Source organism: Aythya ferina (assembly GCF_964211825.1).
Source record: "Aythya ferina genome assembly, chromosome: 1".
Taxonomy (NCBI): Eukaryota; Metazoa; Chordata; class Aves; order Anseriformes; family Anatidae; genus Aythya; species Aythya ferina.
This window is the reverse complement of record NC_140296.1, coordinates 107,082,450-107,096,931: the sequence shown is the minus strand read 5'-3', so window position 1 is coordinate 107,096,931 and position 14,482 is coordinate 107,082,450. Positions and strand designations below refer to the sequence as shown.

General features: G+C 37.8%; 1 long non-coding RNA gene across 1 annotated transcript in view; it reads left to right on the top strand.

The window, feature by feature from the left end:
* LOC311430362 overlaps positions 1-14,482 on the top strand; it is a 48,044-nt gene that overhangs the window by 12,173 nt on the left and 21,389 nt on the right. The gene's annotated exons all lie outside the window — the stretch shown is intronic.

Genomic DNA, 14,482 nt, shown 5'->3' with positions numbered 1-14,482 from the left:
CCAAGAAGGTGTTGCACTTAAAGACTAAAAGATACACTAAGAATATTCCATAGAAATGTTGCACTTCTAGACTTATTATCTAATTTTATCTAATTGTCTAATGTAATGCTACCAATGATTCCATTAATATTTCTTGTTAATATTGATAATAGTAATCTATAATCAGTAGCTGCTAGTTAGATGATCTGGGAATTGACTTTGGAAGTCCCACTCATGAGTAAGCAGACATAGGGCACTAACAGATATGCTGAGCTCCAGCTGCAGGTATGGAAGGGAATTCATAGTAGTGTGTGTCATACAATGTCTGCAGACACTAGATTTTTTTTCTGTAAACAGGCAGTATGGTTTCCTGGGAGGAAAGTTAGCAGCCTTTGAAAAGATCGGTACATGAATTGTGCTGGTCTCAGTTAGTTGAGGATCCACTATGAAGTAGATTCTGAAAGCATCTAACACCAGACACTTGATTATTGCAAAACTAAATTTTAAAATTTAATTTTGAATTCCAAAATTTGAAAATTTTGAAAGCTGTGAATATTCAAGGATTTTAAGATAGCCCGATCAAATTGACTGCTTATTAGAGTCGTTCAGTCAGTGGAAATTAAGGCCTGTGCAAAATGAGTATGCCTTAGCAAGGCTGAGAGGTTTTCCCCGTTTAGGTTTTTATCACATGATCTTTGTCTGCTGTTTAAAAGTGTTCATGGACTCTTAGAGTTTGATATTAGTTTGTGAGCAGAGCCATTTGCAGTGGTTAGTTAAAATTATATAAAAAAAACATGGGGACCAAAGTAATTTTGTAGTGAAAGATGGTGTTAGAAAAGGTGACACGCTGCTCTTTGCATAGAACCTTGCAGAACAAAACTTCAGCTGTCTGCAAAGTCTTTGTGCAGGCATAGATGAAAACAGATACACACCAAATTTACAGTTTCCTTTTAGAAGGAGAAAAAAATCTCCAAGAATCTGGATATCTGAACATAAGAAACCGTAGTGTGGACAGAAGCAAAATGTAATTTGCATGAAGATTATTTGCATAAGGAGAGTTCGGGAATGTGATTAATTGCTTAAACATGATTGCTGCATATATTGACCATGAACGCTAAGTAAAGATTTTTTTTTCTGAAATGTGCATTCCCTTTTCAATGTCTAAGCATGTTTGTTTTCAAAAGCACAGGCCTGCAAAAAATTAGGTGTAATAACAAATTATATGACTGTTAATTATGCTTTCATTTTAAGTAATAGCAATAGTACACCTAGAAATTGCAAAAAGCATCTGCAAGATTTGCAAATGAAATTATCTTGAAGCCTTCACTGTTTGGGTCATCTTAGAGTAAGTGTGGAAAATACAAGAATTTTGACAGTGGTTATTCATTTATACGGTATGTTTTGTTTCATTACATAAAATCGGTTGATATTACTATTATTCTTGTAGTGCACTCTGCTTATAATGTATGCTACATCACAGGCTTTAACCTTACATAAGACTATACTCAAGCTTTTTTTTCATTTTATTTTCTGTAGTTCTGTAACCAGTCGTCCACAACATTTTGTTTATTTGTGGCTTCCCTACAGTAGTCTTTGTTTCAGAATCTTTCGCTATAAAATGAAGTAAAACTTTACTAGGCAATGTTTTGGAGATACTTGGATCTAATAAGCTTATTAGATTCTTCCCTGATAAATTTTGGAGGCTTCGCTTTTTCCGCAGAGATGGGCTTACATGAGTCAATAAATGCAGTCATTCCTTAAGTGGAAAATCAAATTAAATGCAAGCCAGGGAAATGGAATAGTTAAACGGTGGGCCTCTGTGAGGCTGGAGTGAGTGCATGAGGAGAGCTGTCATCCTTGGAGGATTATTCTGTGCTCTTTTTATGTTCGTTCTTGTATGTATTATGTGATGAACAGAATTCTGACAACTTCTGCATGAACGTTGTGTTGCTGCCGTGGATAGACCTGAGTTGATGATCAGCTCAGGGGGAGCTGAAAAAGTCTGCCTGTGTGCCTTACCTCCTCCCACAATGGAGCAACTGGAGTATTTTGTTGAAACCTGCTGGGAAAGGCAGTGTGTCTCATGACAGGAACCCAGGAAATCACTTAGCACAAAAGGAATTCCCGTTTTATTTTCATGTCATTTGTAAAGGAAGGGCTTGACCTGATGGTAAGACCTCTACATGAATGGGCTGACTTGTTTGGGGAATTCTGAAAACACTTTCTGCGCATTGAGTGAAAAAAAAAGAACAAAACACAATCTTTCAAATTATACATCCACAGATAAAGCAACTGAAAACAATCCTATCTTATTTTGTTGTTTTTGTTGTTGTTTGCTTTTTGTTTGTCAGTTTTAAAGTGATTCTGGAAATGCTTTCCCAACTAAATCAGTAGCTGCTAAATATTTAGGACTTGTTCTGATATTGCGCCACATCATACTCACACGTCTGTGCGAATAAATGCTTAAGGAAGGGAGGTAAATGAGTTTTGTGGTACTTTCCTGTCTCTACTAACTACACTGAGCTTTGTGCATTGGAAAAAAATAGTAAATTTGCCACAAAATTCATTACAAGTTTTTGATTCCTACAGCGGATTTTTTTTGGTCTGTTTTGCATGTCAATTAGGCTTGGGTCTGAGAATGTGAGTAAGGTCTTAAGGATCATTGGACTCCAGCTGAGGTGCCTAAGGCTCCATGGCAAGGTTCAGAAATTCAGAGAGATTATCCAGTGATTGGATTTATGGAGTTCAACTGTTTTTTCGTTTGGTTTGAAATGTTCCTCATTTGCTTTTCTGGCATGATGCCACATGCGTTGTGCTGAAGCTTCTCTCTTTGCTCAATAGACACAAATATAGGAAAGAAAAATTAAAAAAAGCCTTGTTTATAAATGACAGGTTGGCAATGAAAGGTGACACAATAGATGCTATTTGGATATAATGCTTCAGAAATCAGTGACTATCACTGGAGAAGTCACAGAATCACAGAATTTCTAGGTTGGAAGAGACCTCAAGATCATCGAGTCCAACCTCTGACCTAACTCTAGCAAGTTCTCCACTAAACCATATCACTAAGCTCTACATCTAAACGTCTTTTAAAGACCTCCAGGGATGGTGACTCCACCACTTCCCTGGGCAGCCCATTCCAATGCCTAACAACCCTTTTAGTAAAGAAGTTCTTCCTAAGATCCAACCTAAAACTCCCCTGGCGCAACTTTAGCCCATTCCCCCTCGTCCTGTCACCAGGCACGTAGGAGAACAGACCAACCCCCACCTCGCTACAGCCTCCTTTAAGGAGAGCTCTGTAGAGAGCAATAAGGTCGCCCCTGAGCCTCCTCTTCTCCAGGCTGAACAAGCCCAGCTCCCTCAGCCGGTCCTCGTAAGACTTGTTCTCCAGACCCCTCACCAGCTTTGTTGCCCTTCTCTGGACTCGCTCGAGCACCTCCATCTCCTTCTTGTAGCGAGGGGCCCAAAACTGAACACAGTACTCGAGGTGCGGCCTCACCAGAGCTGAGTACAGGGGGACGATCACCTCCCTAGCCCTGCTGGCCACACTGCTTCTGATACAAGCCAGGATGCTGTTGGCCTTCTTGGCCACCTGAGCACACTGCTGCCTCATATTCAGCTGACTATCCATCATCACTCCCAGGTCCTTCTCTGCCAGGCAGCTTTCCAACCACTCATCTCCCAGTCTGTAGCTCTGCTTGGGGTTATTGCGCCCCAGGTGGAGGACCCGGCACTTGGCCTTGTTGAACTTCATACCGTTTACCTCAGCCCATCGGTGCAGCCTATCCAGATCCTCCTGCAGAGCCTTCCTGCCCTCAAGCAGATCGACACACGCACCTAACTTGGTGTCATCTGCGATGTCAACACTCGCAAAAACAAAATCCAGCATTCTCTCCAGATTTCTCAGCATTACCAATTTTAGGGCGTAAAATGAATTACTGAACAGTGCTTCCGTATTAGGGAAGTTCAATGGCTATTTTTTATTTATAAAATATTTATTTGCAACATAGCGAATGAGGACTGTTTGTTTGCTTGTCTGTTTCTTACACCTTCATAATAACCACTTATGTGAATTAAATGGAAAATGAGATGGGCTGTTTTGACTTAAACGATCATACAGACAATTGATTTTTTTTTATCACAAGTTTACTCATAGTTTGGAGTTGCTTGTAGTTTAGAATCTCGGTTTCTGAAAAGCTTGTGTCCCAGAAAAAGACATCTGTAGGACAATTAAGCATATTCTTTTTCCTCTAAAATTATTAAGAACCAATGGCAATTCCATATACAGGAATTGACTTAATGAATGTGCAGTGTCACTGAAGTACAGCTCCTTCTGAAGATACAGCAGTGTGCTAAGTCTGGCATAGTGGATGTGACTAAGGCAGGTTAAACAAAGGAGTAAAGTTATTATCCATAAATATGTCAGTGATTAAGGACGCCTAACTTTCTTGGCTAAGTGCCATTTTAAACTGGTCCTTTCCCTAAGCTTTTGTAAGATGAATGCAGGAGAACTGAGATACCCAGAGTTACCTTCAGGTCTTGGTAGGGGTTTGATCTAAAAGCAGATATGAGGGTCTCAATTAACTTAAAAGAAGTTCAAATTAACCCCATGCCATAGTTAACCCCACTTAAATACTAATATCAGGTCAATCTACCTTATAACGGTTATGTTCCACATGCTGGAAGTAGAAATATTCTCTGTTTTAGAAGAATATATTCACTTAGCAGTGAATGGTGACTCAAAATTAAGCCAATAAAAAGACCGAATAGTTCGTAAGATCTGTGACACAGAGGAATATAATCCCTAGTCTAATACCGGAAGATTTTGTTTTTTTCTCTCAGAACTATTCATCTAAGAAAGGTATAGTAGAACTAGAAAGTTCTAGGAAGGAAGCTAGAAGGAAAATCAATAAAGACGGTCAAGCTGTGGAATGGTTTCTGTACGAATAATTTACAGAGGACTCTTCAGACTTGAAGAGCACTGAAGGGGGATATGATAGAAGACTGTAAAGTCAGGACTGTGGTGAAGAAGATGAAGTTTTCCAAGTAAAAACTGGGAGTGATTGTAAAATGGGACTAAGTATACCCTTCATATAACAGATGGACGAAGATCACATTGTCACAGAAAGCCGTAGCTTTAGACTAGTTCTAAAAGTGATCATCTAAAGTGATTACAAACATAGAAAAAGTAATCAAGGGATATTAAATATAAATATACTTAATGTTTGTGAATATCCTTTTATTATGTACTAATATTTAATCTGTCTCAGAAGGCCTATAAACTGTAGAAAGCTGGGAGCTATATAATTTGAGTGCTCTGTCTTCTGCTGGCAACTGTGAAGAAACAGGGTACTGGGCTAGACAGACCTTTAGAGCTCACTTGCAATGGAATGGTTCTCAAAGATACTTGATGACCCATTACAAACAACTTTAACTGTTTAAACCTGACTGCTTGTAATTAAATATGTAATAAGATAGTTTAGCAGTTCCTGAATCAATAATAACTTATGCTGTAAGAAGTAACAACTCATCTATGTGACCTATAAAATACATGATAATTTAGTTAGGACATCTGTCGTTCCAGGATTACATAGTGATACTATATGCATATTTCATCAAATTTTCTGTAGATTATTACTCAAACCGTAGTTATTTAAAAAAAAAAAAAAACAGACTTTTGGTATCATTGAGAAAAATATTCACAGAACCACCTCTGTGGTACATATTGGCTGTTCTGCTTGGAGCTCATTTTTATTTTTAATTTCAAGAATAGATTAATAGGAAAAATTTGAGTATTTCATGACTTGCTACTGTTTTTTCTTTCTAGTTTTAAAAACTTTGCTGGAACCTTTAGAGTTTGTTCTTTAAGTTACACAAAGCTTGCATTCAGGAGGGTTTTGCTTAGCTCACTGTATCCATTCCTTTCTGAAGGGGCAGTTGAGGAAAGATGAAACTACAGAATTTACTACCATTATTAGTGGTTCTAAACCAAATGGGCTAACCTTCTATAAAAGCTGTAAAAGCTGACTGTATATATAAAATAAAGCTGGCCTTTGATAACCACTGGATGGATCCAGTTAATCTAGTATCTTGTCTTGGAGAATGACCAGAATAGGCTGCCTAGGGACCAGGGGAAAAAAAAAAAAAAAAAAAAAAAGCAGGTACACAGTGATAGTTCCCAGAACACCAGTTTGCTGCTCAGGGACTGTCTGACCCAGAGATGTCTGTATGTAAGTGAATATTTAATAATTCATTGCAGTATTGCACTTCTGTGAACTCATTCCATTTCCCCTTGGCATTGTATAGCTTTTTAGTATCCACCACATTGTTTTGTCTCTTGGCTGTTTCCTCACAATTCACCCCTTTAAAGAGTATGTATGACTCTTGTGCCCAATGGTGTATTGTAAACACACATTGAACGTACTAAGTATGACTGAATGTAAGTATTATGTTGAACAGCACAAAACCTTTCAGGACAGAAGTGTTAATCTTTGCTGTCATAGTTTGCTTTCCATCCCCACTTTTCATATATATCTTCTGAAGGTGATTCCCACTAAACAGTGCTTCTTTTTACATTGTTTTATTTTTTGAAAAGAAACTTGGGTGAAGGCACAGTGCTGACAATGTTAATCTTTGCTTTAGTGCCATTAAATGATCAGCTGTGTAAGTATGATGTAGCAGTATAAGAACAGCATAATGAATTAAAAATAAAAAACAACCCTTCTTCCCCTAGAGATGTTCTTCCTCTACCACTGCTAAATTGTGCAATTTCATACATCAGAACCATGACAAGCATCTGAAATGAAGTACAATGCTTACATCACTTTTCAGGTATAGTTTAAGAGGTTGTTCAGGCTTCCTTCAGGTAGCCTATCACTAAAATGATGTTCAGGTCATCGGAACATTTTATTGACAGAAGCAGGGCTTTTTGTCACTGTTATAAGGTAGAAAGCTTTAAGAGCTTAAATATAGGCAGAAGCTAAATGCTTTAATCTCAGGTTTAAAAGAAAGAGCAGAACAAAGCTGAGGAAGAAAGTCTTGGATAAAGCAGCCTTGTTATCCAGTAGGTTTAATTTAAAGGTTATACTTCAAATACTGTTTGCAATATTCTGGGACTACAAAATGCATATTTGCAAAGAAAGTTAATAATAATTCTCCTATGTACTTTTCCTCTGTGAAAGAGTCTATATATGCTAACATTGGATTTTGCTTGCTGGACCATTACTGATGTCTTGTATGGTTGTAAGATGACCAAGTTCTAGATAATTCGTTAAAAAAGAATGTATGTGCCCCAACAAAGGGCAATGTAATGCACATTGAATTCTAGATAGTATTAAATAGCTGTCTTCTCTTTATACAAGCAATATTATATCTACAATATTAAAATCTAGTCTATGTATCGTGGAAAAGTAGATCATACTAAATAATTGTACAGTGACATTTTAAGTGGCAACCTGTATTTGAGTTCCAAACAAGTTTTAGTTTAAAATTAGTGTGTAAGTCACAGTGAACAGCAGTTGTCTTCTGTCTATACATTCATTTCTAAATATGAAGCTTAGCAAGTTGGCTTTTATGGACAAGAAGGCAGAATATCTCACTTCTACCCATGTGATTTGAAAATCAACTTTGCAGATCTCCAAGATTTTACATGAATCTAGCTATGTCTGTGTATACAAATACAGTACTGAAGAAAATGCAGAATGGGAGAAAAGGTATTCCTAGTTTGCCCCCTCTGATTAGCTCATACCTTTTCTGGAATATAGGCTGGAAAAAAACTTTTGTGGCATCTTAAAAAATTAATGACCAGAAGTCTAATAAGGGAAGAAGGAGTTTAAAAAACAAAACCTAAAATATTCAAATTTTTGTTACATCTCTCATAAAAGTATACCATAGTTCTTGAATTAGAATCATAGAATTATAAAATGGTTTGGATTGGAAGGGGCCTTAAAGATACTCTAGTTCCAAACCCCCTGCCATGGGCAGGGACACCTTCCACTAGAACAGCTTGCCCAAAGCCCCATCCAACATGGACTTAATGCTTCCTTGGCTGGGGCATCCCTGGAATTCAGCTTCTCTGGGCAACGCGTTCCAGTGCCTCACTACCCTCAGAGTAAAGAATTTCTTCCTTATATCTAATCTAAATCTATGCTTTTTAGTTTAAAGCCATTACTCCTTGTCCTATCACTGCACACCCTGATAAAGAGTCCCTCTCCTGCTTTTTTGTAGACTGTCTTTAGGTACTGGAAGGTTGCAATGAGGTCTCCCCAGAGCCTTCTCTTCTCCAGGCTGAACAACCCCAACTCCTTCAGCCTGTCTTCATGGGGAAAGTGCTCCAGCCCTTTGATCGTCTTTGTGGCCCTCACTTGGATTAGTTCTAATACTTCCATGTCCTTCTTGTGCTGGGCGCTCCAGAGCTGAACACAGCACTCCAGCTGGGGTCTCACAAGAGCAGAGTATAGAGGGAGAATCACCTCCCTCAGGCTGCTGGCCGCGCTTCTTTTGATACAGCCCAGGATATGGCTGGCTTTCTGGGCTGCAAGCACATGTTGCTGGCTCATGTCAAGCTTCTTGTCAACCAACATCCCCAAGTCCTTCTAATCAGGGCTGCTCTAAATCCATTCTCTGCCTGCCTGTATTTGTTCTTGGGATTGTTCCAGCCCAGGTGCAGGACCTTGCACTTGTCTTGTTGCATTTCATGAGGTTTGCACAGGCCCACTTCTCAAGCCTGTCCAGGTCCCTCTGGATGGCAACCCTTCCCTACAGTGTGTTGGCCGCACCATACAGCTTGGTGTCATCAACAAATTTACTGAGGGTGTACTCACTTTCACTGTCCATGTCACTGACAAAGATGTTAAACAGTGCCAGTCCCAGTACTGACCCCCTTGAGGAACACCACTCGTCACTGGTCTCCACCTGGACATTGAACCATTGACCACAACTCTTTGAGGATGACCAGCCAGCCAATTCCTTTACATACTGAGTGGTCTATCCATCAAATTAATGTCTCTCCAATTTAGAGACAAGGCTATCATGCAGGACAGTGTCAAACTTTTTGCACAAGTCCAGGTAGATGATATCAGTTGCTCTTTCCCTGTCCACCAATGCTGTAGCCCCATCGTAGAAGGGCCACCAGACATGTCAGGCACAGTCTGCCCTCAGTGAAGGTGTGTTGACTGTCTCCAATCACCTCCTTATTTTCCATGTGCTTTAGTGTAGTTTCCAAGACAATCTGCTATATAATCCTGCTGGGCATAGAGGTGAGAATGACTGGCCTGATCTCAATTGTATAAAACGGCTATGCAACACTAAATAGTTATTTTATTTTCTCCTAGTGCCATTTGCAAAGATGAACACAGTTAATCAGAATCAGATAAGTATCAGAAACAGAAATCAGAATCGGATAAGCAGTTTGATCTTGTAAAGAATGATTTCCAAATCTCAAGCTTACATAAGAACTTCTGTGGACTTCCTTGATAAATCTCCATCTGTTGTTAGTATAAAAGGGAAGGATTATTTATATAGAAACTAGTCTTGCTCCAGTACCAATGCATGCTATTACTGGTGCTTGGGAAGTAGTTCTGTCTGGTATCTCTCTGGGTATCCACTTTCTTTTGAAGTTTCTGGGGCAGAATCTGTTGTGGATCTCATATTGTAAAAGTAATTTCAAATGATTTTAGAATAGTGGTGCAATACTTGATTTGTTTTTATGGCAGGAATAAGCAATAGGATGCAGAGTCTGGGGAACCTCCATTGTGGGACCTGGATGATGTAATCTTATGTTTCTGTGGAACATAGGAAGTGGTTATCTGGCAAGAGCAGGGAAATTAAAGGACTTCAGATCTAAAACTGCTCTTGAATAAGATCTATTTTTTCTTTCTCTTCGAAACCATTTCCTCTCTTTACCCATCTGTTAATTCATTAGAATGGAAAGGCCAATTAACATGAGAAAACAAAAGAAAATAAAGCTCCTGGAAATTTAAGTAATGATTCATATTACTAAATGACCTGAGCTTAATGACTTTCAGATATTTGTAGATACTTCAGTTTTTAAGAGAGAGAAGGATTATTGTCAAAGACATCACTTGGGATCAGAAAAGAAATCAATACGTTGAAATGAAGGGATGGAATGTTAGGAGGAAAATACTCTTTTATGTTGAAATGTTCAAAATAGTCTTAGCAGAAGGTATGATCAAATCCTCTGTAGGACTTTTTATGTGAGAAAACAGTGGAAAGTACACAGTAAAGAACAATTCTTCAGTGTCAGGACCCAGGGCAAAGGTCTTATAACCTTGGCATGATTCTACACAATATTCTACAAAAAAGCAACTTTCCCGTGTCTATTTTGTCTAATCCAAAAGAGACGACTCTAACAAAGCAGCATGATCTTCCCTAAACTTCATGTTCTCGCTGCCTACCTAGGTAGGCATGTTTTATTTTCAGTTCCCTTCATTTCACGTCTTAGTGTTTCACTCAGGAGACACTGTTAATGTTGATGAAGAGCCAGGTGTCACTGAGCTCATGCTGATAAAGACAGAAGAGAGCCAAGCTGTACTGAAGCTTATTTGAAGATTAAATACATCTCACATCTAGATTGGAAGTTTTTGACTTTGAAACCATGAGACACTGTAGTGACTCAATGTGAATCGGAGATGAGGCAGCTCATAGATGCCTTCCAGCATTAAGGAGAATTAATCTAGGATGTGGTCGCACAAACTTACCTATTTCTAATGGAAGTTAAGTTCTTCAGGCAATCGTAGTTACAGAATAAAACTTCCAGAAGGAAGGTCTTAGTGTTATAGAGAATATATGGCCATCTTGTCATCTTTTAACTGTTAAAATCCAGCTGTTATTCAAAGTGAAGAACTGATTTAATTTGTTTGAGAAGTTAGAAATGTAAGAGGTAGAGATTGCAGTAATACATCCAGTGAAAGTCAGCACTGACATAGTGCTGCTCTGTTTTCATTATCTGCATTATTAAATTCACAATATCTTCTGTCCTTGTCTGTGAATCAAAACCTGAAGATAAAAGCTCCCCAACTTCCATTGGTATGAGCCAGAAAAAATAATCTCTCTTGTATTGCTTGCTACCAGTGATTCACTGTTGCATCTGAAATGAAAACCAAGCTTCAAGGGCAGAGTATAAGACCAAACGCAAGCAATGAAAATATAATTCTCCTTTACTGACAACCAAAATAATACTTATGTACATACTACTATGCGATATGAGAGCGATCAATTCTGCATACCTGATGCTGAAGTAGGGTGCCGGTCCAACCAGTGGTTTTTATTGTGCATACATACAATCTAAAGACAAACCTGTACGCTGTTAGATAGGTACAGGTTTCATCTGTTGAAATGCAATTCTATGCAATTTCAGAGTTCCTTCTGTTCCTAATTATTCCTCAAGATTCAAGTTTTTCTTTATTAGGTGATTTCAGTACTCTTTAGAATATGTTTTTCTGTGAAGATAAATAATGGTCTCAATAGCACAATTAAGCCATGCATGAAGCCTTGTTTTGTAAGTGTTTTTTTGTTATGCCCTAAATCTGGTTCGTGTCCAGGTGGATCAGTAAGTAGCCACCTGTATTTATAGCCATAGGCCTTTGTCCGTACCCCATACTTTCAAGACCTCTGTGTGACAGTCCTTCATTTTGCATGCATTCTAGGGCTGTTGCTTGTTTACTTTACACCAAAATAGTTCCTTAAAAGAATATTGTGTTTATATATGTAACGTTATCTGCTTGTATCTAACTACCTGTGACAACATTGGAAGTAGTTTTCAAATTTGTTTACATTTATTGTCCTCAGATTACATATAATTGCACCTCCTCCCTTCCTGCCATGACAGAAGTTCTTTGTTATATTCTCTTCAGATTTAGGGTGTCAGCCAGACAACCTAAGCTTCCTCTGCAAATTAGGGAACTTCTTCATTGGTCAGTCCGAGTATTTGTGGAACAGACTTACAGACTTCTGAACAGCTCCCAAGCTCTGTATCTGTGCACGTACATATGCAGTCTGTATTTTTGAAATGATACAGAAAGGCAGTTAATAATTCTGGTTTTGTCCTCTTTTTGTTTAACACAGTTAGTGCATTGTTGTTTTGTTTTATTTTCTCCAAGGAAAAATACCTGTTCTTGTACCCCTTCAGGGAGGGTGCATCAATTGGTAGAGGGACAAAACTAAACTTAATGTGAAAATGATAAATGATTGCTTCCAAAAGTAGGAAGCATTCTTACCATGTTATTCTAATACTGTGCGGAGTGATTTCAAATGTTGTTTTTTTTTTTTCCTTTTATACCTGAAATTTGAATTGCATTATTTTACAATTTTGTCAACCTAAATCATTAATAATGCTCTAAATGAAGGGATGACAAGCTCTATTTATCCTCTTGTCTGCTTACTGCATATTATTGTAGTACTGTATTCTTTTAAAGAACTTTTAATCTTGTCTTACATTTACGGTTTCTATTCCATACCTTTATCTGAACCTTTCATTCTTTTCACACATCTATTTTCAAAGTTGTTTTTTTTTTTTGTTGTTGTTTTTTTTTTAGTTTAAAACAAAAATTAGAAGGCCCATGTCAAAATACCATTTTTAATGATCTTTTGCTTGTCAACACTTCACTTTTCTAAGGGGTTCCTGCAAGGTTTTTCAGTATTCTCTTCTGCAAAGAACAACATACATAATTTTGCTTCCTTGATTTCCCTGTAGATCCTCTCAAACTATGTAAATCCCTTTTTGCAGATACAATCAGTTTTCAGTGGTCTCTACTGTGCTTATGAATGCAGTTCTCTTAATGAAGATACTGGTTCTATTGAATAAGGAGATGGCCGTATAAACATAATATGAACTGGGACCATTTAGTAGAAGATCACAGTTTATCAACATAGAAGGCAGACCAGCTATTAAAGGAAAAACACTGCAGTGAGCAAAGAAGTAATTGAGAAAATTGTAAGAAGGCTTAGAAGATACAGCATGCTCTCAGGAACCACCCTGCCCCTTTCGAAAGGAAAAGGCGCAGTCCTGTTATGCACTTGCTGGTGGAGGTCTCCTGTACAACATACCTACTGCCAGGAATTGCGTAACTGTGAAGTAGTTTCATTTTCTCTCTTTCTTAGTCAATAGTGAACATTCATAGTGCTAGAAACAACTATGCTATTTGAAAGCCAGTCTGTTTGGAGGTTGAAAAAAGAAAACAAAAAAATAAAAACTAAAGGAAACGCGAATAGAATCCATAATCTCTGGCTATTGAAACTCTGAAATTGTCAAAGATTATAGGAGGAACTATGTGTGTTGTTGTCAAGCACTAGTGAAGGGCCTGAGTTCTGCCTGTGTAAACTGTCCTTTCAGTTGCTTGAGAGATTTTTGCTTTTTGTCTGAAACTACTATATAGATTTTGCTGTTTGTCTTGCATGCATTGATGTCATTATAACAACGTTACTAAATGACAGTGATTGTGATTAATCCATGAGGTTCTGGAAGGGCTTTAAAGTACAAGATTTTGACACTAGACAGAGTAAGGTATATGATACAGCAGAAAGCAGATAAAATTCATTATTTTCCCGTGACTGATACCACTGTCATGGCAGTAGCTAAACTGAACTATACTGTGGAAGTCTAGCAGACAACAAAGATCTAGTGTTTGAACAATATTAGATAATAAAAAGAAATGTGGAAAAGCTGTCAAACTTAGGTGTACCTAGTAACATATTTTGCATTAATCGTGGGTTATATATGAAATAACACACACTTGATAGAGAGTTTTGGGTGGTAAAACTTTGAAGAAGAATTAGTATTCACATACAGAAATAGAGGATCTTAATCTCCAGTAAAAAATCTTTGAAATACCATTCCAAACACACACACAGAGCAACAATGCTGATCATAAATTTGCAAAGCCTTATGTGAAAGCCCTTTCCCTCAGATCTGAGGGAGGGCTTCATATACAATTTATATTATTTGTAATAAGAATGTCAAAATGAGAAGCCTGATTTGGAGAACATTTATCTTTATTTTACCTGTCTAGAAATCCAACCAAGTGAAAATGGAACAGTTTATGGGTTTCATAATCTCATTTATTCTATTCTCTGTTGCAGCAGAGAAATAAATCCTATGATTAAGATTTTCAGAAACCTGTAGTTAGGCACTGGCCCAAGTTTGCAAAATGCTGAGCTACTGCTAGCTTTTTTTTTTTTTTTTTTTTTTTTTTTTTTTAATAAATTCTACTTTGTTGCAAATTCACTTAGTTGCAGTAGAAAGCAATGCAATTTGGAAACTGGAATGTCTTAAAATGGATGGGACAAACAGGTATATCTGAAATCTATCTGGTGATTCAGAATTTAACTCCAAACTCATCTGTTCTTTGCTTACTTTCAATTAATAGAACTACACTGAATTTTTAATACTGTTGTTACGTGAAAGTTACTGAACCACGTGAACTGGAGTGCAACAGATGTCAGGTAGAAATGACAAGACTGGGCCCTATGACTGGGTAGAATCAGA